The sequence below is a fragment of the Falco biarmicus genome, chromosome 1 (genome assembly GCF_023638135.1).
Source record: "Falco biarmicus isolate bFalBia1 chromosome 1, bFalBia1.pri, whole genome shotgun sequence".
Classification (NCBI taxonomy): Eukaryota; Metazoa; Chordata; class Aves; order Falconiformes; family Falconidae; genus Falco; species Falco biarmicus.
The window spans coordinates 82,719,699-82,747,481 of record NC_079288.1 but is presented as its reverse complement, the minus strand read 5'-3'; the positions used below and the strand labels follow the sequence as shown (position 1 = coordinate 82,747,481).

Here is a 27,783-nt window from a genome sequence, read left to right as displayed (position 1 = left end):
CACCACCTGGCAGAAGGTTGCGCTCAGATCAGGATGACTGTATGTGTTTAATTTTGAGCTGGAGGAGGGCTATGGTGAGTCCTGGGTCAGTGACAGTGAGGTCTGGACTCCAGATGTGCGAAGCCTGGCAGCACGAGACGGGAAGGCTGTTTAGAGAAGAACGTTTTGGAAGTCTGGGGGAGTGCACAGTGGGATACTAGATCTCAAATTAAATCTTCAGCCAAAAAGGGAGGAATCTAGCAGCAGTTTTATCAGGCTGGGCTACTGCAAGAATTGCTTCAGCTGCAGGCCAGGAGTGTTGCTGAGAAATTAGCTCCTGTGGCTGCCTTATCTGATGGGTCAAGGGAATGGCTTCCAGATTTTGCAAAGTGGTTCATCTAAATGTGGGGCAGTGGGACAGTGAGCTGGCTCGGGATTGCTGGGTGAACTTTTGAAAGTGCCCAGCATCAAGCGGTGCTTTCGGCTGAAGGTTGTGTGTGTCTGAAAGCCGTATCGCAAGGACAGCAGGGACATGTTACTGCCAAAAAGCTGCAGAGCTTCTGGTGGTTCTGAGAGCTCAATGATCCTGATGGCCTTACCCCCTTGGCTCACAAATGGGAAGGAGGTTCTGCAGCAAATAATGCTCCTTAGATGCAAAATCTCGTGCTGGTCAGTCCTGTTGTCAGCTCCTCAGATGCGAGTGCAAGATGGCTGTGGGTTCCTTGAGCAGCAGGGAGCATCTCCTGCTGTAATCGCCTCTGTGCATGGCCCCATCTGCTCCTGTTGCTCTTGGCAGGTGTTCAGTGCTTCCCGTGACATGAGCTGTCATGGCCACTGTGCTCTGCACTGATGAGGCATCCATTTCCAGAGCAAAACCCAAGCATCTGACAGCACCGTGACTGTCTTTGTGCATGGTGTGAGAAATGAGCAATGCCAAACCGTGTCTTGAGTCTTTTGCAAGGACTGTGACTGTAGGTAGGCAAACTAGACATTTCTGGTGTGCCCCTCTCTCTGCTCATGCTGCTCTTCAGCTTGACATCCCTTGCATGGTAAGAATCATGCTCATTTTTAAATTGCATATTTAAGCATTTTCTTGTAAGGAAAAGCCTTAGAACAGGAGTAAAAAACTAATGGTACAGAGAGAGGGAGTGCCCACTAACAGGCAGGTAAGCACCTTGCTAGTGGGAACCACAGTCCCTACAAATATCAGGTTTTTCCAGGAGTAAAGGGCAGCTGTGTGAATTTTAGGGATGTGAATTCTGAATTAAGCACTGAAAGTTCTTGCTGTGTGTCTCTTAGGTGCCCAGTATCTTTGGTGGATGCATACCACTGGAGATGTTCCCTTGAAAAGCTCAAGAGGGAGAGAGTAGCTTGTATTCAGGGCAGGTTTTGAAGGGAACATGGTGAGGAAGTGGAGGACAGATGAAATACTATTTGAGCACTATGTTTTCAGTGGGGCAAAAAGGTAGGTGGGAAAACAAAACCACATTTGTATTATGGCGGTTAAGTGAGTGACTTCAGAGAGGGCTGCTCTACTCCCCAAAGAAAGTTCAGAGCCAATCTCATGACTTGCAAGCTGACCTCCATCAAGGAATTGCTCTTTTCTGTATATTTTCAATTCAGCTGCTGGTGGAGAGCTCTCAAAATCAAGAAGTCACCCCCTCCGTGGCAGTGGTTTTAGGTATGACCACCCATTCCAGCCAAAAGGCCAACAGCTGGTTGGCCATGGATGCCATGTGCTCCTACCTGCTCTCAAGGGGTTTCCCACAGGCCAGGGCAAGCAGACATCAGGCTCAATGTCTTATGGGGACATTTGTGTAGGACCTCTGTTTGCTTTGGTGGTAAACTGAAGGTTTCAGGTTAGGTTGCCCCACTAACTCAGGTCCTTTGAAGGACCATTGGACAAAGGTAATTTTGAAATGGCATCTGGTCTAAGTTCCCTCTGGAGTCAATAGAGAGAGATGAGTTGCTTTAGACATGGAGTTTGAATTGTCTTCACAGGCTGCAGAGAAATCACAGAGCAGTGAGACATCTTATTCAAAATACAGCTGGATAGGGTGAACCCAGCCCTCAGTCCTTAGCACTCTGGGTTGAGATCTGAAATGTTTCGACTCTGAGAAACCCCCATATCCACTGGCTTTCAACTATTTCTCTTCCAAGATTGCTTCATTAATATTACTCATCCCGGCAGCCCTTGGAGTGGCCCAGAATCCCATTTCAGGAGGCATTACACCAACACAGCCTGCTGCCATCCTGTCCCTCAGTGATCTTTGGAGCGCCTCTGTGGACCTTGTTTGGGTTTGCTGTTATAAATTGTTAATGTCAGTGATGATAAACCCCGAGTGAAGCTCCAACTCTAGGATCTCCAATGTAGACCTGAGCTGGAGATCCCATGTGGGACCCAGCTCTTACCCCTGGCTTCTTTCTCCAGCACCCCAGTCCAAGACGCGTAGCTGACTGCAGAGGGTCCAGGAAACAGGAATGGTTTAATGCTTTTTTAAACAGTTTCCTAATGAGAAGCACATGTCTTCTGCGTGGGTTGCTGCATGACCAGAGCACTGTGACCTTGTCCCACAGGACCATGATGCACCATCTCAGCTCTGCTCTGGGAGCGCCTCCTTCAATCTGAAGCCATTGTAGCCTGCCAGGGAGCTTCCAGGAGAGCTGTGGGAGTGGGTTTTCAAGAGTGGGTGTTGTGGGGACCTTTCCATCAGCAGGTGTAGGGCAAATGGCCAGATAACAACTCGGAGCATAGCAGGGAATGGGGCAAGCCCTTACAAGGGAATGTACAGTATGCTGGGCACACGCAGGCAGCATCCATCAGCAAGTACAGTAGCAGCCTGGAATAGTTTGGCTGGGTAGCCCTGCATGAGGGAACGGTCCTGAAATAGGTTGATAGTCTTAATGTTATTTTTGTTGCGCTGGAAACCACAGCCCTGGCATCCTGAGTGGCTGCCAGCCCCCAGGTGGCTGTGCTGGGGTGGGTACCCCTCTGCATCCCAGCATGGGAGGTGGGGAAGCCACCTTTCAGTGGGCAGAGGAGGGGGTTTTAGAGGGAAATGGTGAAAGGTTTGTAAAAATGAGCTTGCGGTGCTCTGGAATGGAGCAATATGAGCACAGCATGGGAAGCCAGTAGCCTGTGATGCTGAGGACCAGAGACTGAGGAGCCCACAGAGGGATCCCTTCTCCCCTCTTACACTGGTTCATTGTGTGGGTGGCAGTCAGTGCTGCGTTGCTGCAACAACCTTTGTCTCAACAGTCCATGCAATACAATAGGTGCTTCTGCCAGAGCCACCGTCTTGAAATCAATCTCAAACTGTAAAATATCTCCCAAAGTGATGGTCTCCACTGGGAACTGAATGATGCTCAACCAAATTCCAGGTTCAGTCAAAGGCTGGCCCAAAAGAAGCCCTAGGGTTGTAGCCTTAAAAATCACTTTGGGCTATGAAGTTTATGAGATCTGTAGAAACTTTCTGTCTTGGGTAACTAATTTTTAGCCAAAATCTGTGCTTTTCATATCTCACCATGGGACAAACTTTAACAGGAAACAGTTGAACACTCAAAAGAAAATTTTGCAGAAAAAAAGGTGTTAAGCCTAAAATTTCATATGGGAAAGCTGGGAGGAAAGCTGTGCCAAGCATCATGTATGAAGCAAACTGACTTTATTGGGTCCTCAAAATAAGTGGCCACTTTCATAAGGCGATGATGATTTCCAGATTGAATGTTCCTGACTGCTTGGAGTGTTAGGGGAGAGTGGGCTAACCTGCTGTCACTGGATTTCGAGGTGGATCACTTTTTCTTACTGCATCTGAAACATAAGCAAAGCATGGAAATTGAGGTTGAAATTGAGGGATCTGTGAGCCTTCATGTAGCTCCCAAAGAGTTATGCTTGAAGGCACAGCCGATACATCTACTGAGGTCCCTGCACAGTGACAGTGAAGTGACATGTAATCATAAAGAGAAGTATCTCCAGAAATAGAAGCACAGTTAGATGCAGTGTGTGCCCCTCCTATGCTCCTTTATTTATGGGGTACAAAAAGCATGAAGGGATCACCTCCCTTCCTCCTTCATGAGGCTGCTACTTAGGCAGAACTGGGGCTCATTTTGTTTTATGGGAGGGTGTGGAGGTGGGGGGATGTTTTTTGGGTACATAGGAGATGTTCCCATGCAAGAATACTTAAGCATCCCATGTCCTTGTGACTCCCTGGTGAGTAAGGGGAGGCTGTTCCTGTGTTATAACAGGGAACTGAAAAATGAGTGTTTCAGATGAGTACAGAGAAAGGAGGGGGCTGCAGGGAATTCATAGGTTTCACAGATTCCCCACCTACTGTCCATGGAGTGAATTGGCATAGCTCATTTATTCTTGTCACTATTATAAGCTTCTGTGAACACTCTCAAATGAAGTTATACCTTGTTAAAACACCATCTGTACGGGCACAAGAAAAAAAAACTATTCATGGGTTTGTCCTGCTCCTCAAACAGTTGAGTTCCTACCTTTGCAACCAGCATCCAGGTTTCTCTTGCAACTTGTCATCCTCCTTAGGAAGGACAAAACCCCTCCCATGGCCCTTCCAGTGAACTTTCTGCCTGGAAATCCTGAAGCTGTGACTTCATTTAGAGCCTGAAGGGCCCAGCTCTGGATTGTGTCAAGCAGGATGTCCTGGGACTTGAGGTCTTGAGGAGAAGTGATGGATAGGAAAAAAAAAAAGAAATAAAACGCCATTTTTGTTTCATTTCCCAAAGGCCTCCTTAACACTGTTTCATTTCGAAACAAAAATATGCAAGAGCTGTGCGCTGGAATGGGAAGATGGTCTCAATTCACAAGTGTGGGGTTAGCTCCTCGGCTCGTGCTCTGCTCCTTCAGGGTGTGCAGCGAGGGGGAGAATGTCTTTGGGCAACATAAGATGGAGAGGACTTTCCAGTGTCCCCTGCCTTCACCTTGCTTGGGAGGAGTGGGGGCACGTTCCTGAAGTCTGCAAACCAAGTGCACGTGAGGTCAAAGTGTTTTTGGAGTAAATATTAAGCTTGTAATACATGGGCTATTGGATGGTTGATCATTGCACAGCCGCAAGAGTGCATTTCTCTGTTTTTAAAGTGGATTAAAATGCATCTTTTCCTCTAGATGCATTGGTAGATGTGATGGAGCTTTTTGTGGTTCTCGGGGAATCAGGAGAGTTACACGAAACAGCTTCTCTCCTGAGGGTCCCCTTCCAGCATCTCTTAAACCTGACATAATTGCTCACATTTTTAGAGTCTCCAATGGTCAGAAAGATCTTAAAAATACTTGAAGACAGTGGGCCAGAAGAAGGGCTTGTGGGGTTTTATGTAAGATGATGCTGTGTCTGTGAGAACAGCCATTGATTTTTTTATTGAAAAAATATATGTAATAAATGCTATGCTTGGTAATAACATTCCCAGGCTTGAACCTAAATGTACAGAGGAATTGAGAGCTATATATGAATTACAAGTTTAGAAATCAGACCTTTCACCTACCCATCTGCCCCGACTCTGCTTTCTCTTTTTTTAAACAATCGGATTAAAACATTCCTAGTGATCTTTGCCTGTTAAATATGAAGTATGTAGGGAACATATCATATGGGGTGTGGTAGTAAAGGTTTATTTGCTCTCATTTGGGATGAGTAGGATAATACAGCTTGAGCAAAATAGACACAAAAAATAACGTAGCCTAGAAGTGTTTACAGAACAAATCCAAGTTACAGTACCCGACTTAACCTGGGTATAGTTTAGGTATCTCAGGGATGTCAGGGAACCTGTATATCATATGTTTATGCATCATACACTTTTAAGCACAAACCTATTTCTGCAATCTTCTCGAAAGTGTGATCTTATAATGGGGGCTGGGTTTTGGCAAATAGCCAGCTGTTAAACCAGAGCTTTCTTAACGGCATGAAGAAGAGAAAAAAAAAAAAAAAGAATATGTTTTTGGAGTGCCTACAATTTTCCTCCAGTAAATCTTAGTCTTATGTAGGTTTTGTGGACTGGTGGGAAGTGTTCAGAACCCCTTGGAAAAGCTGGGCTCTCCCCTTTCAGCTGCCATAAATCCCCGGTTTGTATGCAGGAACAAGGCAGCGAACTGCAGCTGTCCCTGCCCACCTCCTCACCCACACTTGGCTTTGCAGCACGTGGGCTGGAAAAGCTCCTTGGGGAGTGCTGCAGCAGGCACAGCATCGAGGGGGACTCCAGCTGTGCAGGACGGACATCATAAACCTGTTTAAAGCCCTGTGGATGCTAGTGTGCTTCTGCCAAGAGGCAATATCAGACCCCGGGGTGGGGCAGTGATGTTTTGGGGGGCTGCATCCCTTTGGCTAGCAATATCTGTGCTGGGGGTGCACTGGGGCAGCAGCCTGCAAGGCTGCACGGGCTGCCAGCACCATGGTTGTGCCTGGTGCTGCTTTGTGCTGGGGCTGTGCTGTGGCTTTGCTTCCACTCCCGATGCAAGGAGAAGGAGCTCTCTGTTCCACGTCAGGGCTTTGTTTCACTTGCACCTTTGACTATGGAGGGCTGGGGGAATGATGTGGTGGTGGTTACCACTGATGGCAGGATGTGTTACCTTTCCTGTTGTCAAGAGCCACTAGGATAAGTCATACTGGTTTTCCCTATGTGGTTGCCTGGGGGGGTCAGGCCATTTCCTTACCTATTTCCATTGGATAAGCAGTCTAGTCCTGCCCCTTCCTTGTCAAGGGACTGAATTTCAATTTTACCTGCACTTTGGAGAAGACCTGGGCTAGCCCTGTGGAGCAGGGACCATGGCTCCTTGCCAGCACATCTTGCTGGTAGGCTGGTGGGCACCAGCACAAAAAAATAGGTAACAAAAATGGCCGAACTCATAGAAAAAGTTATAGTGGGCTTTTTTCTCTTAGCTACATTTCCAAACATGGACACTTTGATGGGACATTGGGGCATCTTAGGTCAAATTAGCATTTATAGTTATTTCTCTGTATGTGCCTATGTGTCTAGCATGGTACCTACACATTCATAAGAATGTGGGATGTGGGACTAGGAAGGATCACCTGGGTGTAATCTATGCCCCTTTGTGTTTCAGGCAGCAGTGACATACAGCCACCCCACATCCACCCCACATCTTCACTAATTTAGTCAGATCCATCTGACTGAAAAGCGCTTTGTGTCTCGTAGTCCTTATTGGAGGGCTGTTACAGGCAAGAGCTTCTCAGAGGGTTGTCTTCTCTCTAATTTCTCGCCTAATTTATTCCTGGCCTCTTCATACCCGTTTGTTCCTGTGCCATCATTGTCTTTTAGCTTCAATAGCTCCACTGCCTCCCTGGTGCTTGCCCCTGATGTATTTATAGACAGCAACCGTGTCTCCTCTCAGCTTTCATTCTGTGGCCTAAATGAGCTTTTTTAGCAGATAACTACCTAGGGAGCAGAGATGTGTAGACACATCTCAGCTGGCCTGACAGTGGTGGCGCCTGTAACAGCCCCGGGATGTCGGGGCATAGTGGGCTGTGCCATCCCATCGAAGAGCCGTAGGGCAACGTGGGCAGCTGATGTCCCTGCTGGTACATCCTAGGTGGCAGCACACGAGTGTAGTGATGCCCAAGAGATCAAGTCCTTATGACATTGACTGGTGAAGTCATACTGCCTTTGCGCTACATCCAAAAGGATGCTGTGAAATTGCTAACAACTGAGGAGGGAGCTGTGCCGATGCTTCAGGAACCACACACAACCCACTGGTGAGAGACCTGGGAGTCAATCGTTTTACTTTTTCCCTCAGAAGTTTAAGAAGTGGTGCAAGCATGAGACCAAACTGACATTTTCATTCAGAGATGCCTCTTCCTACCATACATGGCTCAGCTGGAGAGGTGGTGCACTCTCTACCTCTGGATGGCTTTAAAAAAACCCCAACAACCTAGCCTGTCCCACTCTGTCCAGCCGCCATGGAGCACGCAGATGGAAAAAGGCACCAGTTGTGGGAGTAAGAGTTTGCTGCCCATCTTTGACTTATTCTGGTGTCTACACACAGGTCTCTGGACAGGGTATGAAGGGATGGAGAGTGTGGCTTTGCCACAGATGCATGAGGTGACCCTGCAGCAGCTATTCCACCTCTCTTCGCTTTCTTGTCATCTCTTTGGCCTGTAACGCTCCTGGGGACCACATGAACTCAGCATACAGCCCACGGCACGGCAGGGGACCCTGGCCTTGGGGTTTCCAGGAGCTTCTCCAGCAATGCTGGCAATCTTCCCTGCGTTGTTTAGTGTTCCCCTCTGCCCCTGAGACACCTGTTCACGTTGCAATATTTACAAGGGTTGATGGTATTCCACGGGAAGTCTAGCTGCATTTTAGCTTATATTTATGTGGTTCTCCTACTTCACCTATGCTTAGGGCTTCTGCAACATCTGTCATCACTCAGAGGAAAGGAAGGAAACAATGAGTCCTTGCCTGAAAGCGATTTTTCTTTTGCAGAAACTTGATGAAAACAAAAGTCTTTTTGGGTCTGTCAGAACTGAAAATGTTGCAGCTGAAAGTGGCAGGGGTAATTTGCTTTCCCTGACCCGGTTTGTTTCTGCCACCTTGTCGCCCATCCTGATGTCTCCTCTTTGGTTGCAAGCTGTTCTCATGGTGCAGTGTGGCTGAGCTTCCTGACCCTGCAGAAAGTGGAAACCCCAGGAGAAAACCACAGCTCCCATAAAGCACTGTGATGCACATTTTAGGTCTGATGGCTTTTGTGTGGTCAAAAACTTCCATGCTAAAAATGACATTTTCTAGGGAAAGGTTACAACAGTATTGACGGATATGTGGCCATACATGGAGAAGATAATCCAGCCTAGTTATGTGCACCCAGCTCTTGCTGTCCTGTTGTAAGAGTATTGGATACAGCCACTTTGCATGTGATGGGCTGCTTTGAGCCTTGCCTGTACCTTAACACAAAGGCAGTAACTGTGCACGCTTTACTTCAGGAGATATTGGAGAGTTAAGGCGAGGCGCTCACACACAACTCTAAGAAATATCACAGTGAAGACCAGCTATAGAAAGATCTTGCATCCAGTGCAGGGCTTTTACTAAGCATACATATTTGGAGAAGATGATTTCTCCTTTTCATCTGTCTCTCTTTTCTCTTCCTTTGCTAGCCAGTCCTGATATCAGCACCTGATTATCCGCCAAATTAAAAAGCCCTCAGTTCTGCCTTCCATGCCTTGACCAGGTTAGCAAACTTCTTTCCCACTGACAAATTCTGTGAGATTCCTGGTTTTCTTCACTTTGGCAGCAGGACAAACTCCAGAAACATTTTACATGTTGAGGGAAGGGCAGGGATCGATGGAGAGCCAAAGCCTGGTGGCATGGACACCCATGTGGGGTAAGAGAGACAAACTCTCCTTCTCCAGCGTGGTGGCATCAGTGTAGGGACAAGCTGCACCACTTCAGCTTGTTAGCACCAGCAGGAGCCAGTTGAGGGGCCCAGTCTGAAATAAAATTATCCCGTTTTCCAGGTGGGGCTCAGCAGGGTCAGATGTTTGTCACAGGGATGGGGGGACAAAACGGTTTGGCCTGCAAGAGTCTGGGGACATGCACTGGTGTGCTTGACCCTGGGGATGTGAGCTACCAGCAGCCACAGCGCCAGGGTCCGCTGCAATGTGCCCACTGAGGTACTGTGACACACGGGTCATGCAGTGCCACCGCCGGGACAAAAACACGTGGCATCAGCTGGGGAAGCGCTGAGCGACGTGTCCTGCTGGAGCAGCACAAGCATTTCCAGGCAGAAAGCAATTTGTCAGATTGTTGTACTTGCTTTCTTTTGACCTGTGTGATCAGGGGCAATTTGCCCAGGCCAAAAAACCACCCCAAAAAGGAAGGGGGACCGCGGTTACAGCCTTCTTGCTTACAAGAGGGGCTGTAAAACTTCATCTGAGGGAAGTGCTCCGTCCTTCCCCTTGCAGGGCTGCCTGTGCTTGCTCAGATTTTCAGTGTCTCCGTGTGCTGGAGGGAGTTGACCATCACATTTTTGTCAGCTCCCTCCTCAAAGGCAGAACTTGAGGTCCTGCTTTTCTTTTTCTCTTGTTTGTCTCCCCCCACCTCCCCTTTTCCCCTGTCCACATGACAGTCATAAAAATATAATGGAAACAATATGGGAATAGTCCTGGTTAGATCAGCTTCCTTCTGGATAAGAGCCACGTGCAGAAGCTGGGGAGGCTGTGAGATCCCTTTGGAAAGCCACCAAGGGTGGGTCAGGGCATCCATGTTTCCAAAACCAGTGCTGTGCTAGCACCATACTGGCAGAGTGAGGCCAGGCACTGGGCATCACACTGGTGGGATAGGAAGCCCCAAGATGAGGTTATTATATTTGATTTATTTTTATTTTTTTTTCACTGAAAGGGTCTTTGGGGCAAAGCTGCACAGCCATCAGAGGGTGCTAAAAGCATCCTGAATCCTCTCCGCCTTCCACCCTGGCCATGGGGCTTGCCGGTCCCTGCTGGGCAGGAGCTGCTGTGGATGTGCCTGTTGACTGTAGCCTACTGGCGGCTGTTTGCAGCCAGGAAGGACAATAAGCTGATTGCAGAATCCGGTTTAATTACTCACAGCACATGCCATTAAAAGAAATTGGCTTGGCTTTTTCAGGAGCAACACGTCTGAACTGACTCACCTTCATAAAACTTGGCTCACATGCTAATTAGATGGCTTGGCATAAAAAGGTTGAGCCCCTATTCTACCACCAGCTCTCAGGACCCAGTGTTATTTAAAGAACCTAGGTTTCCTTATATAAGAGTTCAATTGTTTTTTCAACAGAAAAAAAGAAAGACCCCAAAAAGAAAAGAAAAAAGAAAAAACCCCAACCTACTCTTTAAACAGAATATAAATTTATACATCATTGAGTTCTTAATTTTCATGGAATTTCTCTCCCCCTCACAGACAGAAGTTGTATATACAGGATTTTAGTATTTCCTCTCCGGCTCCAGCCCCAATTTGAAGGACTGTAAAAGTTTGAACCGATTCCAATAGCGCGCGGTTTGCATGGTCTCTGCTACGCTGCAGAGTCAAAACAGCCCACACAGTAACAGACATGCAGTAAATCTTGGGAGAAGTGTTTCCTTTCTTCACACACACACACACAGAGGACTGAAATTCAATTACAGTTTTAAAATAATACTGAAATTTGGAGGCAGAAGATGAAAAAGCAAGCAATGCTCCTCGCAGCAAGGAACCCGGCGTGTTTTGAAGCCCTATCAGGTTTCACTGCGCTCGGAGCCGATGATAACGTGTTTAGCATATTCTGTGGTCAGTCTAGTTTGCAAACATGAACTCATTATTAGTGAATAATCATAACAGTTAATTGTCTTTGGAGAGAGATTGAGAGTCCCCTCGCACTGTGTTTTTTTGCCTGTCCCATGTACTTTTTCACAAATCTTGGGAAGAACAGAATGTAAAACTGCAGATCATCAAATTAGCCTTTAATAATGCTGCAAGACCTGCATGCACTGCAAATAGACAAAATCCTTCATTCTCTGCTTTTTCTCCCTCATACGTATTATAAACAAAGGAAGAGAGCAGCAGGCTGTGTGCCAAATCTACCCATGTTTTCTTTTTATTTTTCCTTCCACCATGCTTTTGCCTAATTATATCATGGTGCCTTCAGGAGAGGGGCCACATCATCAGATATTTGCAAAATGCTCAGCAGCAGCAGCAGCAGCGATGGTTGCACCTAAGTCAGAACCCAGGGCTTTGCTGGCTGAGTGTGAGGCACATTTTACTAATGGAGTGGCATTGGGTTGGGATTTTCCTAGCAATGCTCGCATCGACCCTGCAGCGTGCATCTGGGCTGAAAGCTGTGGTTCGGGACAGATCCATGAAGGAGGTTGAGTTGTTATTTTGGAGAGGAAAGCAGCTTGTTCTGTGGGAGCCGCTGCTGTTCACTGTGCAGGAATGAGCCCGGAGACTGGGTGTAAAGCCTTTTGTTTCTCTCCCAGGCAAAGAAGGGCCATGGAAAGGACCCACTGAAGAGATAAATGTGACAGCTGGGGAGGAGAGATTGGACTGGGGAGGGGGAGAACAAGGAGAGATAGCAAGAACAAGGGCGGCAGCAAGAAGGTAAAGCCAAGGAAAGGCAAACGCAGCCCAGGAGCCCAAGAGACCTGAGAGGCTGAAACATTTCCCACTCTGAGCTTTGGGGGTTGAACTTTGCTTTGGAATTGCTTTCATGATCGGGTGGAGAATCCATGGGGATTATACCCTCACTAGCTCTCCCCTTGGCAGCAGCATTTGTATTTTGAGGGTATTTCAAGGGATAGCTCAAGTCCTGCTTTCCCCTTGGTAGCATGGTTTCTTGCTTACAGATATTCGGCTGCCTGGCACACCCCAAAAGCTAGAGGAGCTGGGCTGTGGAGATTGAAGTTTCACCCTTTGCCACAGAGGCTTAAAAAATGCCTTTGGCTGACGCATTTCTGAGAATTAGCCAGAGGAAGGGAGTGCACGAGGTGTAAAAAATTAGCATCTCCAGACACCATGGGAGGTTTGCACCTCTGCTTGAAGTTGCCTAACTGAAGTCTGAGCTACCTCGTCCTGATTTCCATTGCCTTTACTAACAGAGTTTGGGTTTGGGCTTGTAGCTATGCATACATAGTTCAAGCCTGCATCCCTGTGAGTTCAGGTGGAGCAGACTAGAATTTTGGTGCAGTGAAGTATTAGGGAAATGTGTCCCTGCCCTTACCCAAAAGTTTAGATAGCAGACGCCATAATCATTGGAAAAACACTGATCTGGTTTTTTTTTGCCCAGTTCATTCACATATTTGAGAGTGAAAACGCTTTCATAGCTCAATATAGACTGGTTTTGATGCACCCCACAGCTCTGAGAATCCCAATGGATATGTAATTGTCTGAGCCATTTTGAGTCACCAGACAGGTTATTTCAGTCACTGCACATTACATTTCTGGGAGCCTCTAAACTGAGTGCTTGTTGTCTCATAAAACTGGTGTGGGATGGGCTTGGGAGACAGGATTTAGTAGTACTTCATCAGGGCACTTGCAAGTACAGGCAAGTACCAGAGCCATTAGGGGCTTTGGGACAGCCAGAAACCAGAGTGTTGGGGAGAACAAGTCCTTTTGCTAATGAAACAACTTCATTTTTGTTTCCTATTGAGAATGATGCCCAGAAGATATTGCCTGGGGCCAGAAGCTCCTCTCATCTACTGCATGGGCTGTACAAGTGAGGATGGCTCTGTTACTCAAGGTCCATTTAAAAATACTTTGATGGCTCACAGGGAAGGACAAATTAGCTTAATCTTACCAGCTCTTAGTGGTTTTGGTGGTTTTTTTTGGTCCCAGGAGACTTCAGTGCTTGTCCAAAGATGCAAGCTGGGCATCCTGGCCAGCGGTTTGGTCAAGTCACTTGTTCCTCAGAGGCACTGTGCTGGGTGGCAGCTGTGGAGTTATCTTCTAGACTCTTTTGCCTATTAGACCCCTTCAAGCGACCTATGTCAGCTGAAGTGCTGCATCACCGCCTCTCATTTTGCCTCCTTTTCAGTTAAAATAAGTGAGATACAGTCTGGCTGCTGGTGCAACAAGTTTCACTATTACAAATCTTGCCAAAAACTGCCACCTGAAGGTGCAAAACAGCTTTTTGTGCCAGAAACATGGGCTTCTTGTCACTAGAGGGAATTTCTTCTAGTTGCTGCTAAGCAGAGGTCTCCTAGCCTCCAAATAAGCAAAGCACCAAATGTGGCATCTCATACCCGCTGAAAACTAGTGGTTTGGAGAAAGACCTTTCATTGGGATGAGAAGCTGAGCTGTGAGAAACAGATTTTTGTTTGTTTGTGTGCCTTAGTTACAGAACCAAGCATTTGTAAAAAATTTAGGTTTTGCTCCCGCCAAGCTTAAAATTTTTAGCTTTCTTTCAATAACCCAAGAAATTAAAAAACATTCTTGTGTTAAGCCAAATGTTCTTTTGATTTGAAGCAAAACATTTTATTTTCAGGCCTTTGTAGAAAAAGCAAAGAACCAAATAACCATGTGGAAGTGGTAGCTGCCTTATGTCCAAAGGCCCATCTCTTTGGGTGTTTACCCACAGGGAAGGAAACGTAAATGCAATTTCCTTCCCTACTGGTCCCCACTGGACCCTCTGCCCAGCTTCAAAACTCAGCCTCTGAGGCGATCAGGCCCACCACAAAGCTATAGGATATTTAGCAGAGGATGTTCTTCAAATCTACTTTTTAGAGCTTTGTATGATTAAACCCTAAAAATCCTTTCTGCCACAGAAGAGACTATGGCTTTCTCTCTCTAGTCTGTAGATTAGGTTTCCCAATATTTATAAAATCATAGAATAGAATCATAGAAACATTTAGGTTGGAAAAGACCTTCAAGATCACCAAGTCCAACCATTAACCCAGCACTGCCAAATCCACCACTAAACCATGTCCTTAAGCACCACATCTACATGTTTTTGAACAATTCCAGGGATGGTGACTCCATCACCTCCCTAGGCAGCCTGTGCCAATGCTTGACCATTCGGTGAAGAAATTTTTCCTAATATCCAATCTAAACCTCTCCTGGTGTAACTTGAGGCTGTTTCCTCTTGTCCTGTGGCTTGTTATCTGGGAGAAGAGACCGACCCCAAATCTCTATGTATGAAAAGTTTAATAGTGTCAGTAAAAGAAAACGGAAAATCCCACCAGAGGTCTATAATGGGGTGGCTCAGGTGGCACGCTGCAGTCTGTGTCTAAACTGGGAATATATTTTGCCCAAAGCTCAGCAAACCATGATGCTTCCCACAATTCTGCAAGTGGTTTTGTGTCTCCTGCAGGTCACCTTCTGGGGGGCAGCCGAAGCTGGGTGCTGCCATCCCCAGCAGTAGGAGGTGGTATGTGGTCCCCGGCTGACACATGGGACAACTGGCTGCTCCTGCAGAGCTGACCTCAATAAGCCAACCCACTGGGCTTCCGTAATGCTCAGTTGTGTAGCTCTGCCCTGTGCTCTGGTGGTTTGGGGCAGGAAGATCAGAGATGCTCAGATGGCCCCAGGCACAGGAGGAAATTGAAGCAGGGTCCCTCACAGAATAAGTGAATATACTAACCATGAAGCCATTAGATAAAAGAAAGGGGTGTTGATGTGTGTAAGGGAGAAACAACCATAAATGCATTTTTGGATGAATTTACTCTCCACCAAAAAGAAATAGTATGGCCTTCTCTCCTAAGAAGTCACAGCCTCCCATTGAAATCTTTGGGTTCTCTGTTCACAGAATGACCTTTAATTGTGTTAAAGACTGCAAATCTCTGTTTTGGGGAGAGTGGTAGCTAGAATGGAATGGCTCCTTACGTAAAGCTGAGAGACATGAATAGTTCAAGGCAGCTGCAGGGATTAATGCTTTGCAGGGCGGCTCTTTGTCTTGGGCCATGGAAAGGACTGGTATTTGGCACTCTGTTTTGTTGCATATTTTATGGTCTGGAAGAGATCTTAATATCTTTTATAATGCAGTTGCTCCACAATGGCTCTCTTCAGTGGGGCTGAGAGCTCATTGGTATGAAAACATGCACTATTTTTCTTTTTGTATGGGTGTATGGGACAGGATGCTTTCCACCAAGGAATTCTTTCCAGGTGGAGGTAAAAGACTCACTTCTAGAATCTGAGATTTCAAAGGTCATGAGATTTGGGGTGGAGTTGTGAGTTTTGGCAAGATGACATGTGTTTTTGGTTTGGTTTCGGCTTTCAGAATGGGAACATGCCGATGTAGTGAGCCATTGGCACAGGACACTGGGGTCTCAGACCATGACCAATGCTCTGTGATGCCAGATGTGGGGGATACAAGACTATCCTCAGCAGACCTCAGCTGGAGATACTCAGCAGTAGGATCTCTCATTCATAGTAAAGGAGATGATCTTGAGTCTTGCAGGATGATTTGACCTCTGAGGCCCACTGCTATTGTATGCACTAAGCCAGTGTGCTGATCGCTGCATTTTAGGCAGACAGAAGACACCTTGGTCACACGTCTTACCTGCAGAAACTTGCTACTGTATCAGTTATTATTCCAAATTTTCTTCATGCTGCTTCTTTCTTGCTGTTCATTTCTTCTTTCTAGCTTATATGTGCTTTTCACTTGTTTATTACAATGGCATTTCTCTTTTCTGTCTCAGCCTTTGCTTCCTGAACCCTTGCAGCATGTCCAGCCACTGCTGTTGTTGAGTTGGAGGGACAAATCGGATGCACCCTGCTTGTAGGCTATAGGAAATCTGTAGGGATGTGGTCCCATTTTGAAATTTTGTAGAGGGGAAATGCACGTTCTGTGAGCTCATCCACTGTGATATCTGTTGGGAGGAACTAGAGGTGTTATGAGCAGTGCTCAGCTCACCCAAACCCTGTCTGACAGGAAAAGGAATTCCTGTGTAATAAAAATTAAGATAATTACCTATGAAGAAATGTTTCATTGTGGAGAGTATTTTCATGCACATTAGTGCACAGGAGGTCAAATTCAGAGAACATAAGATCAAGCCCCCTGAGAGGCGATTTTGTTTTTCTTTAAATTACTAATTTGGGTTTTTTTCACAGATGTTGTTGGGTTCTGGGCTAAGTCTCCACTTACCTTTCTGGAGAAAGTTTAAAAGTCCTAAAAGCTATGGGAACTTTGGGCAAAGGGAATGTCACTGTTCCCTCCACTTCGTCCACATATATTGAGGAAGCTATTCCACATATAATGATGAAGAAAACAGCTTTTTTCTTCTGGCATCTCAAAGTGCAAGCCTTGCTGCATCTGACACCCCAGTCAGGAGTGCACCTTGGCAGGGCTAGACCTGCTCATCTCTGGATGTTAAGATGTGAAGAAGATGGAGTTTAAAGGAGTCACAGCTGGTTGTGGAGAAGTATCTGGTCCTCACCTTTTATTTGCTCTGATTCTGCCTGAGCAAACTTCACATCAAGGAATGGTGAAACTAAAGCATGATTTTCTTGTAAAAGAGAGGGAAAATCAAGAAAAAGATAAAGGCAGGAGGAATAACTATTATACGTGCAAGAGTCTGGGGCTTTTGTGGCTGGGGTAAGGGCAGTTAGATGGAGGATGAGGACAGAGCTGTGCAGAAGACTCTGTTTTGCTCTTAGTCTTCTACTTCTTTACAAATACATGTAAGCTCAGGATTATTTGCATCAGATTCATAGTAGAGTTTGCTAGGAGAGGTAGTGGGGGATGGACTAAGGGGGAAAAGAAAGTATGAGAAACCACCTTCAAGATATTCAGAATGAGGAGAGATGCTCTTGCTGGTCTTGGCTGTAGACTTGGAAGACCTTGGTTCTGTCCTGGGGTTGACCATTAGGCACTATGAAAGTTTTCAGCTCATACATTTACTTTGCAGTTGTAACAGGCTAGAAGCACGTACACTCAGCTGTCACTCAAACGCTAAACCCATCACTCCGTTCATTTGTGAGTGCCTGTACATCTCCATAGACTTCCAGTGTGGTGCTGGCCACATAATTTCTTCATAGTGCTTCAGGGAAGCTAGAAGGATGATAAGAGAATGCTTTGACTGAATCCCTTGAGCGTTAGGGAGCCTGCTTTATCAGTTTGAGGTACCATACGAAATACATTAGGTCTCCATCTGGTAAATAATTCTTGTCTTTCCATCAAAGGTATCTAAGAAGGAGATAAGCAGGGTTCCTGCTGACCAAAAAATGTTATCTTCTCATCTAGTTTGGATCTGCTAAAGGCCAGCACTGGCATATTAAGAGCAAAGATTTGCAAAAGCAGCTGTTTCTGTCTGCAAGAGAAGGACAGTGATCATGTGGTCAAACACCACCTCACAGCTGGGATCCACATAGAAACAGCAGAAGCCCAGGTCTGAGCTTCCAGGCAACATATTGCTGACAAATGGGATTCCCAAATGCTTGGACTCATTCAGATTTTGATTTCTGGCGGGTTTTTTCTGTTTTATGCAGTAGTCCAAGGGGCCCTTGGAAGAATATGTTTCACTGCTCTGTGCTTCCAGAGAGACTTCATGTCAGTTTGATGTGGAGGGGCCTTGGACCCAAGTGCCGTCTGAGCAGCAGGGATTGCCTATCTGCTCATCTCCTTCAGCTGCACTGTCCAGAGAATATTTTTTTCCTCTCTCCTACTTACTATTACCTCCTCTTGTTTGTCCTTGATTTTATCAGCTGAGAAAATATGCCTATGTGTTGTCTACAATGGACTTTTGAATGAGTGCCTTTTGGCCAGCTGGTGGTGTTGGCATTTTGATGCAGACTGGTGAGAAGAAAGGAGAAGGAATCGGATTCAGGACTCCAAAAAATGAAACCACTTCATTTTTCATCCCCTTTGATTAACTCGCTGGTTTATTTGCCTGTAACAATGACAAATGACGCCACCAGCTGATGCTATCACATTTGGCAGAGTCAGCCTAGTTTTGAACTTGGCAATTAGAACTCACATCAGACAGATTTATGGTAATGTTTCACAAACTCTTGGGGGAAAAAATGTCTCTGACAGATACAAGCGAAGTAGGAATCTGAAAGGTTCTTAACAGCAAGAACAAATAGTTCCTTTATGTCCTATCTATTTATTCTGAGCTACTAATATCCACTAATGCTACCCACTATCATGATCAGAGGACATCTGTGGTTTATTCTCATTGGTTTTTTGTCTGTTTTACTGTCAGTCTAGTCCTGCTCTTATTTACACCAGTGTAAATTGGGAGCACTTCCATGGAAATTAACTGCACTGGCTTTACTGTAGTACAGGCTCCAGAAAATCTTAAAATGCCTCATCCAAGCAACTGAGGGCAGGTGGTTGCTTGCTGAAGGAGAAATCTCACCTTCCACTTAAAATGTGCTTCTCGCTTTCATGGCTTTTAGAAGAAACTCTCTAAATGCAGAATGCTCAACCCAAGAAAGCAAATTTAAACTCCAGATGTATTCGTCCCCTTTTGTGATTATTGCCTGGGAGGTGGCTGGGAAGGTGTCTCGTGGTTGTTGAGTTTTCAGGTCAGATACTGCTGAATGTCAGGGCTTTGCAAGGGAGTGACCCCACGCCATGCTTCTTGCATCCATTTATATCAACAAAAGTTTTGTGCGCAGAGATGCTCTGTATGTTAGAAGAACCCAAACTTACTGCTTTCCTGAATCACGTCTGATGTGTTTTACAGCCAGTGGAGAGGAGCAGACATCTCCGACTCCCCTGAACTGCTTGAAATGCTGCATTAGACCCTGACAGGCTTGAGAGTGGGGTCTGTGTGAACCTCATGAAGTTCAACAAGGCCAAGTGCAAGGTCCTGCATATGGGTCAGGACAATCCCAAGCACAAACACAGGCTGGGTGGAGAAGGGATTAAGAGCAGCCCTGAGGAGAAGGACTTGGGGGTGTCATTGGTGACGAGAAGCTCAACCAGACCCTGCAATGTATACTCGCAGCTAAGAAAGCCAACCATATCCTGGGCTGCATCACAAGAAGTGTGGCCGGCAGGGCAAGGGAGGTGATTCTGCCCCTCTGCTCCACTCTGGTGAGACCCTCCCTGCAGTACTGTGTCCAGCTCTGGGACCCTCAACATAAGAAGGACATGGACCTGTTGGAGAGAGTCCAAAGGGCCGCAAAGACAATCAGAGGGCTGGAGCACCTCCCCTATGAAGGCAGGCTGAGAGAGTTGGGGTTGTTCAGCCTGGAGAAGAGAAGGCTCTGGGGAGACCTTATAGCAGCCTCCCAGTGCCTGAAGGGGGCTTATAAGAAAGAGGGAGAGGGACTTTTTTACAGGTGCATGTGGTGATAGGAGAAGGGGGAATGGCTTTAAACTGAAAGAGGGTAGATTTAGGTTAGATATTAGGAAGAAATTTTTTACTGTGAGGGTGGTGAGACACTGGCACAGGTTGCCCAGAGATCTCCCATACCTCAAGTGTTCAAGGCCAGGCTGGATGGGGCTTTGAGCAACCAGATCTAGTGGAAGGTGTCCCTGCCCATGGCAAGGGGGTTGGAAATAGATGATCTAAGGATCATGTCCCTTCCAACTCAAACCATTCTATGATTCTGATTCTTTGATTAGGGGGCCATGAGTCCCACCTAATGTCCTAAAGTCCACTTTAATCCCCATCATGGCTATAGCAAGTGTGGTCAAAATTTGACCTTGCAACTTCTGTATCCTAATCCTTATGTCCCTGCAAGCCACAGCATATAAGCCATGCCCGGGAAGATGGGAGAGCAGGAAATATCCAGAGGAAGCTCCAGGTGTGGCTCACAGGAGGGTAGAGCGTTCACATTAGGCACTGCAGGATGGGAGCAAGAAGGCAACTGGGACATTTCTTGCCTACCCAGGCACAGAGGAGTGGGGGGTGGTTGTGTTCAGATCCACTTTGCTGGGAAACAGCTCTAAAAAAAAGCAGGGCTGTGATCATTCACGCTTGCTGGTATGTGCCATACTGCACATTCAGGAGGAGGATGAGTCAGTAGCAACACACCTGGTTGGTCCTCCAGAGGAGGCACATGTATACCTAAAGGGCCCTGCCTTTGCCATGAAGTCGAAACTCATGGATTTCAGGCAAAGTTACCAAAGTGAGTGGCTGTGTTGTAAGTCTGACCTGTGCAATGCAATGCACTCATCCACCCCTCCCCTCCCACAGCGCTGTTAGCAATTCATCTGCTAATGCTCCTTGTCTCTCTCCACTGCCCATGGCTTTTGTTTAAATGTTAATACCGTGTGTGCTACCTTTTATCTGGAGATGAAGATGGATTGCTGTGTCAGGCTGGATTTAAATTCATTTTGCTGTTAAAAATTTGTAATTATATTGAAAGGTTGTATGAAGTCCAAGACCTCTCTGGGCTACTGTGGTTAATTAGCTGCTACAGATATTGCGCATTCAATCAAATTGTTCTCACTGCATTAAATTAAGTTCTTAAACATTTGAAATAGCCGAGATATTAGCAATGGTTGATCGCTGGAAGGTCACACACTTCGTTACTCATCCAGGCCAAGTGCTGTGTGTCAGGCAATTTAAGTGCAAATGGATTTGCAGGTTGAAAAGCCCTCTGAGAGGGCATTTGCTAATGGTTGGCAGATTTGCACAGGCACTTAGAATGAAGCTAGAGGCTGAGTGAGGATGGGACTTTCATGAAAGCAATGAGTTCTTCATGCAACAGATCAAGGGAGATCTGTCCCTGCCTACAGATTCCACCAAGCAAACAGTGTTCAAGGAGGACCTGTTGAATAGGTCCTGCCTGGCTGTTTGAAGGAAGGGAAAGACCTCCAAATAAATTCAGATAGGAGTGAAGAGATAGATTTGGGTGGTGATATGAAATTGGAATTGGGTAGCAAACTACTACAATAGTAGTAGCAAAATACTACATATAAATGGAAATGGATGTCTTTGTGCTGCTACTCTGGAAAACGTTGGCTTTTGTCCTTGACCTTCTTTTCCAAGGCCCTTGCCTCTCACACCATCCTTCATGCCAGGAGGTTGAGGTGGGCTGTCTGTCCAGTCCTGGCCATCACCACATGTTTGATGTGTGACTCATGCTGAGCTCCTCACAGCCAGACTACACCATGCTGCAATGTGCTGGGACACCTACATACCAGAAACAACCAGGGGAAGACTCTCTACCTACACAGATCAGCTGGGCCCCACGCTTAGTTTGTGGGGTGGAGACAACTCTGTGCTGCTGGTGGTGGTGGTATATTCCCCAGTTGCAACCTCTCCTCATTTTCTTAGCCTGCTTTTGTCCTGCTACACCACTAAATGCATTGCTGATCCATGGCAAGGAGCTGCATATGCTCTTCCAAATAGCTCCAGTTCCCCTCCCATACATGCTGGCAGCCCATGTCTTTCTCCTGTGTTTGGCTGTCTGCTCGCTCCTGTGCACCAGCCTTCCCTGCTGGCAGGCAGCTCATTGCTGGGAGGCAAGAACAGATTTGGAGATGCTAATGGCCATTTCACATGCAATCAAAAGCCTTGACCATAGACAGGGAAGACATCTCTTGAAGGTGCATCTGGTGGCACAGACAGGCAGGAAAGCTCCTGAGCTGTGGGCTGAGTTATGCCCAGTTTGAAGGCATTATGTGATGTGGCTGAGACAACCGGTGAGGTACCTAACACAGATGCCATCCTTTTAGAGATGGGGAAACTGAGGCAGGAGGTTACTCAAGGTGACAGACAACAGAAATCAGAAGATTTTATGGAAACAAACCCAAAGCTTTTCCATCACTCAAAGTCCACTTCAGTGCTTTATTAGGGGTATTAAAGACAGCCCTCAGCCCCTCTCTGCAGGAATGATGCTGCAGCATGGCATCCATATTTCAAAGCAATACAACAGATCCTCCCTCCTCAGTAGCTCTCACCTGCCTCCTCTGTGTCCCTAGGCGAGGGAGGCAGCAGCAAATATTCAGTTCTCCAAGAAAACTGCAGCAAGCCATATTGTACCCCTAATTCTTATTCCAGGTGCTTCCCAGAAATCAATATTCCTATCTGCTCCTCTGCAGGAATGTTGTGTGCTTGTCTTCATTGATCTTTCTTTTGAAAAAATACAGAGGAGAAGAGGTGATTGTTTCTCTTTCTGCTGGACATGTGCTATCTCCCAGACCTGCAGCCTGCAGCTGGTTTTCTTTATCAAATTATTTTGGCTTAGCTGCTGTGATAATTACACAGCTGGGCAGTGGGAAATCCCGCCCAGTAGCTGACGCCTGCCTAATCGCCTCTGGTTGTGTTCGGAGACTTGAGGACCTGCTGTAATAACACTGCTACTTAATTAGTCTTTTCCTGAGTAACAGCTCTGGAAAGCAAAGGAATCAGAGCTTCCTAGATCCTCTTAACTATGTAAGTCCACGATGGGTGAATACAGTCCTGGTAAAGGACGGCAAAGGGAGCTTATGCAGCTGGATGTCAAATCTTGGCCCTGCCTCAGTTTCCCCTTCTTGGGTTTCTCACTATCAGGTGTTGAGACAATCCAAATAACACCACTCCTTGGGCACGGTTTATTATAACGACATTACAGTTCAAATGTCAGAATAAATCAATATAAATATTTCCTTCTCTCCCGGGGCTGTCTGGCATTTCACCCACCTCTCCATTTGTGAGGCTTTCATCAGGAGCAGCCCCAGCTCACCTCCCAGGCTAACCGCTCCAGTCAAGGGCCTCTCAAACCAGCCTGTGCTGGTATTTCAGTTTGTTTCTAGGTTTGTGTTAATGACAGAATGTCTTTCCTGTATGTGGAAGATTCAGATGCATGTCTTAACAGCGAGCCGAATCACAGTAATTTACTGTGCCTATGCTTTCACCCTGTTGCAACTGGGAAATGTTTTGCAGAGATTTAAACTACTTTATTCCTTTTGCCTTGCTTGCCTGGGGCTTAGGGGACAGCACTGTTAACCACAGCTCAGCTGGCAAGCGTTGTTGCACTATGTCAAGGCTTAAACAAACTTTGCTGAAAATCAGATTAAAAGTAGTGCAAGGGCCATTATTATCCACATGCAAGGGGGGAGTGGCGGGGGGGGGAGCAAAGCAAAACCTCATTTGCTCCTCTTCCTCACCAACCACCCAGTCCTCTTAATCCTTCATTAGCCCCTTCTCTTTACCTGCACCATGAGAACCTACCAGCCCCTCAGTCCCCTCCCCCTTATCCCTGACCTGTCCCCAACTCCCTTCGTCCTCATAACCAGCCCCTCACCTGCCTCGTCCTCACTCACCCATTCCTTATTCCTTCCCTTCCCCAACACACACCAAATTCACCTGTTCCTGTCATAGTTCTTGTCTTGGCTGATCCCTCCAAACATCCTGCCCAAAGTCCTCCAAGTAGGCATTTTTTCTGGACGGCAATCACATTTTTGCCAGAGTTTGAGATTCTTCACCTCCCCCCTCCCTCCTGGCATACTCTTCCACTTCCCACTGACATGCGTGGTTGCTCTCCTCATGTTGGCCTTCCTTCTCCTGGTCTTCCTTACAGAAGTCCTAGCTCTAGCAGGGTCATGAAATACCTAGTTCAGGGACTAGTTCAGTGTCCCAGTCAAAGAAAACATCCCAACAGACCTTGAAAGCAAGAAAAGAGGATATTTCCAGGGAACAAAAGCAGCCATAAGATAGCTCTACTTTATTATAAAGACTCCAAGATCTCTTAATTTTAACTGGGCAAAGAATGGCTCTTTCAATGGCCATTTAATGGGAGATTGGTTGGAAAAGTGAAATTCAAAACCCAGTCCGAATTCACATTCACAGAACTTCAGGAAGTTAAGATTTGTTATTGTAGTTTGGATCTGCCTCATAAAAGTACAGTCTTAAACTCTGGCACTCAGACTCCAGCCCAAATTTCCCTTACTTCTCCAAAGTTTCTGGTTTCAGCGTTGAGTCAGATCAAAGTTCTCCCTGGAGACAGGGTGCAAAAACCTTCTAAGTTCTGTGTTGAGTTTGCTCTACAGCTCTGTCTCCGAGTTCCATGCTTGGGATAAAAAAAGTATTAAAAATTTTTGTTTTCTTTGTAGTCACTAGTATTGTGTTTGTGTCAGAAGTTCATAAGGTCTGATTTCTCCTGTCCATACTTCCTGTCCACTTTTCCTGCACCAAACCTTGAATATTAATGCAGACTGTATACCCACGTACTTTGTGGAGTTTATGGTGGCACCAGGGTCAGCAGCTCTAGCAAACCTGTGGGTAAATGACATTTGGGCACTTTGGAGGACGGGTACCAGCACCTTCATCTTCTGGAACCACGGGCCCAAATGTGGTCCAAGTAAAAGAACTGCTGAATCTAGACTCCAGATACTTATTTGCTACATTTCTTGATTTCCACGGAGATAGTCGGTATTTCATAGACAAAGTTCAAGCCATTCCCACCTCAGAGCTGTTTGTCCCCAGGAGGGTCAGCACGGCTGCTCCACAGTGGTAAAGCTTGGCCATGTGGCGGTCAAAACCAAACCATGGCCACAGCCCTGAGTCCCATGGGCATGAAAAGCGAGCTGGGAAGAGGAGATAAAAGCGAGGGTATGATAGAACCTCCAAAGGATCTGCTTACAGAGCTGGATGAAATTGTTCATTCAAAACATTCTTTTTGCCGAAAATGCCTTTTAAAAAAAAAAAAAAAGTCAAAAAATTCTGTGGGAAATGTCCAATTTCAACAACAATTTTAGGGTTTTCATTGAGAAAGAAAAAGCTTGAAAAATGTGCAGTTTTTTGGCAAAAGAAAGCTAAGTAGTTTGGAGAAAACCCAAAACAAAACCAAAACCCAGAAACCCCAAATTGTTTTGGTTTCTGGCCAAAAAGTTTCCAGTTTTTGATTGCCAGAAACCAAACATTTTTCAGTTTTTGCTTTTTGAATGAAAAACCCTGGACTTCTGCAGAAAAATGTTAAGATAAGCTTTTGTTTTTTACCGTTTGTCTTCCATAGGAACAGAAACAATTTCTGCCTTTACCTTTTTCTCCTGTGGATGGATGTGTATGCGACCATGGGACTGTGATGGCCCATCTGTGAGCTCCCTTTGCACGTCAGCCTGAGCTGCAGCGTTTTCTCTTCCTGGCTTAACTCCCCCAGCCCTGGCTGCCTGCCCATCACTGGCTGGCTGTGGGCAGGTTTGAGCATCCTCTGCAAAATCCTTTGGACCTTCTGCTTCCAGAGATGTCAGTAGCATCTGATGACGGCAAGCACGTTGTGGGAATACCTGGGCATCATGCAGCATCTGTCCCTCAATAAAACTACTTTCATCTTGGCAGGGAAGTCTGGATTATGCAACACATCTTGGCTTCTTAATCATGATTTTCCAGCCTTGCTTCCCACCCACTGTGCCTGGGATTACACCTGTCTTAGTGTGCATGTTCTGCATTGCTATGTTCCAGCTTGGATACACTCCCTTAAAAACAATTACTTCATGTGGCAGGTCTAGTTAACACCCCTTTGCAGCTCTCGAGCTGCCTCTGACCCTGCAGATGCTAAGTGTTAGCAGTTGTGCTCTAGTTGCTGTAATTCTCATTACCTCAGTGCAGACAAGACCTGTTTGCATCTTGAAAGCTTGAAAATCTTTTAGGGGGATCAGCTATGGAGGGTTTGATGATGGTGGTAGTTGGTTTATTTCTTCCCAACGATGCTGAGTGCCAGTATCTGCCAATTGCTTCATCGCAGCTATGTGAGATGGGCACCCGTGGAAGCTCGGCCAACTTTTTGCCCTTTACCACCCCACTGAAGTCATCGCCAAATATAAAGCCAGGCTCTTGTGGATTTTCTTCTCGGTTTCAGATGTGAAGGTGACCAGCTGTTGATTGAGTGTTGCAGAGATCTTTGGAGAACAGTATGCATTCGTCGTGGAGATGAAGGGCTAAATTCAGACCATTTGTGTTCTTGGCATGATGCTCGTCCTCATCGGCTCTGTGTTTGCTTTAGAAGTCTGAGTAGCTGACATGCCCCGTCCGCCAGCTAATGCCGATTAATTCTGACTCTCTTCAGGCTTCAAGAAAACAGATTGTGGAGGGGTTTTCATCACACGGGGAATTAAAGAAGCTAGCAAAGTATCTTAACCCGAACCACATCACCCATTGCTTTCAGTCAAGGAGGAGGACAGATGAGATTAACCTCGAAACCCCCTCGGCTTCCTTGTGGGGACTGTAAACCACAGTGCCAAGTGAGAGAGGAATGCAGGAAGAGGATGATTTTTACGTGGACATGTAAAGAACTGGACGTAGACCACCGAACCCTTCCCACATTGGCCACTGAACAGTCATCAGAGGGTGTTGACTTTTGACCACTACTGTTTTTGTTAACAGGGAAAATAAAACCATATGTTGCTTAAGTAGATGCACAAAACTTTTCTCCAAATCCCTACAGACAAACTGTCAGCAGCAAAAGTATTTACTTTGGTAATGCAGCTGGGCTTAATCCCAGCCCCATTGTGTTTGTGCATGCCTTTTCACCACCGAGCTCAATAACATGCTGTTTGCGAAGAGGGTGAATGAATGCATGCAGTATGATTTCGGTTATTAGGCCTATCGGTTACAGCCCAAGACAAAAGGCTGAAGTCAACAATGGTAGCACTACACAGGCACTGCTCATGCTTCCAGTTAGGCTAAATGGAAATCTTAGTCATCAGTCACGTCAGTTAGCCATCAGCTTGAGGTAGGCCAGTGGGACTTGGCCTGGTGGCGTGGATCCTCAGCTGGCTTAAATCAGCGTAAATCCAGTGTAGTCCAAGGAGCCACAGCTGAGGATTCTGGCGCCTACTGTCTATTTGTGAGTTTAGTGGTTGCTGAATACTTAATTCTCTGGGCTGCAGGCTCCCACAGCTGAGCCATGGACGTGCTAGTGGGCTGTTTCTTCCTGGCTGGTGGGATGGCAGAACCCAGCAGGGTCCCTGGCTGGGACCTCCACAGGTACCAGCCTTCATCCAAGGGTTGGGGTCCTGGATGACTGCTCCTCCTCTCCCTCCCACTGTCCCAGGGAAAGTGGCATCTCCACATTGGACAAGCTCGTTGAGGCACTGCCAGGACTGGGGGAAAGGGCAGCGGGTGGGTGGGAAGGCTAGTGTATAGGGGCTGGGTGTTTGTGTTCAGTAGATTTATAATTTGCGGGGGTTTCAGGCAGAGAATCAGTGATGGTGACAGTGATGCAGAGCACACCACAGCTCTGAGCTCAGACTAGGTACTCTACAATGTGCTTTCCATGGAGGACATGTCCAGAAATTAGCTGCCTCCTTGTGTGCTAAGCTGACACACAAGGAATGTGTGTCAGCATGTGTTTCTGCAGGGCTTTGGCTTATTCATGCATTTAAAATGGTGCTGTCACCCAGTTTCTGCAGCTGTCTGTGGCTTGGGTGCAGCTGATACAGGTCTGAATGCAGTGCCATAGGGAGATGCTTGAATGCAACAGATTTGTCCATGGGCTAGCATGGTATGAACCCAGCCCAGAGCAGGG

At 46.5% G+C, this 27,783-nt stretch overlaps 1 long non-coding RNA gene across 2 annotated transcripts in view; it reads left to right on the top strand.

The window, feature by feature from the left end:
* LOC130159768 (uncharacterized) overlaps positions 1-26,670 on the top strand; it is a 29,034-nt gene extending 2,364 nt beyond the window's left edge. For both annotated transcript variants that reach the window (XR_008825857.1, XR_008825856.1), the window contains exons 3-4: positions 8,422-8,491; positions 25,273-26,670. This is a non-coding gene — a long non-coding RNA (uncharacterized LOC130159768). The remainder of the gene's footprint in view (positions 1-8,421; positions 8,492-25,272) is intronic.
* Positions 26,671-27,783: the final 1,113 nt, after the last annotated feature.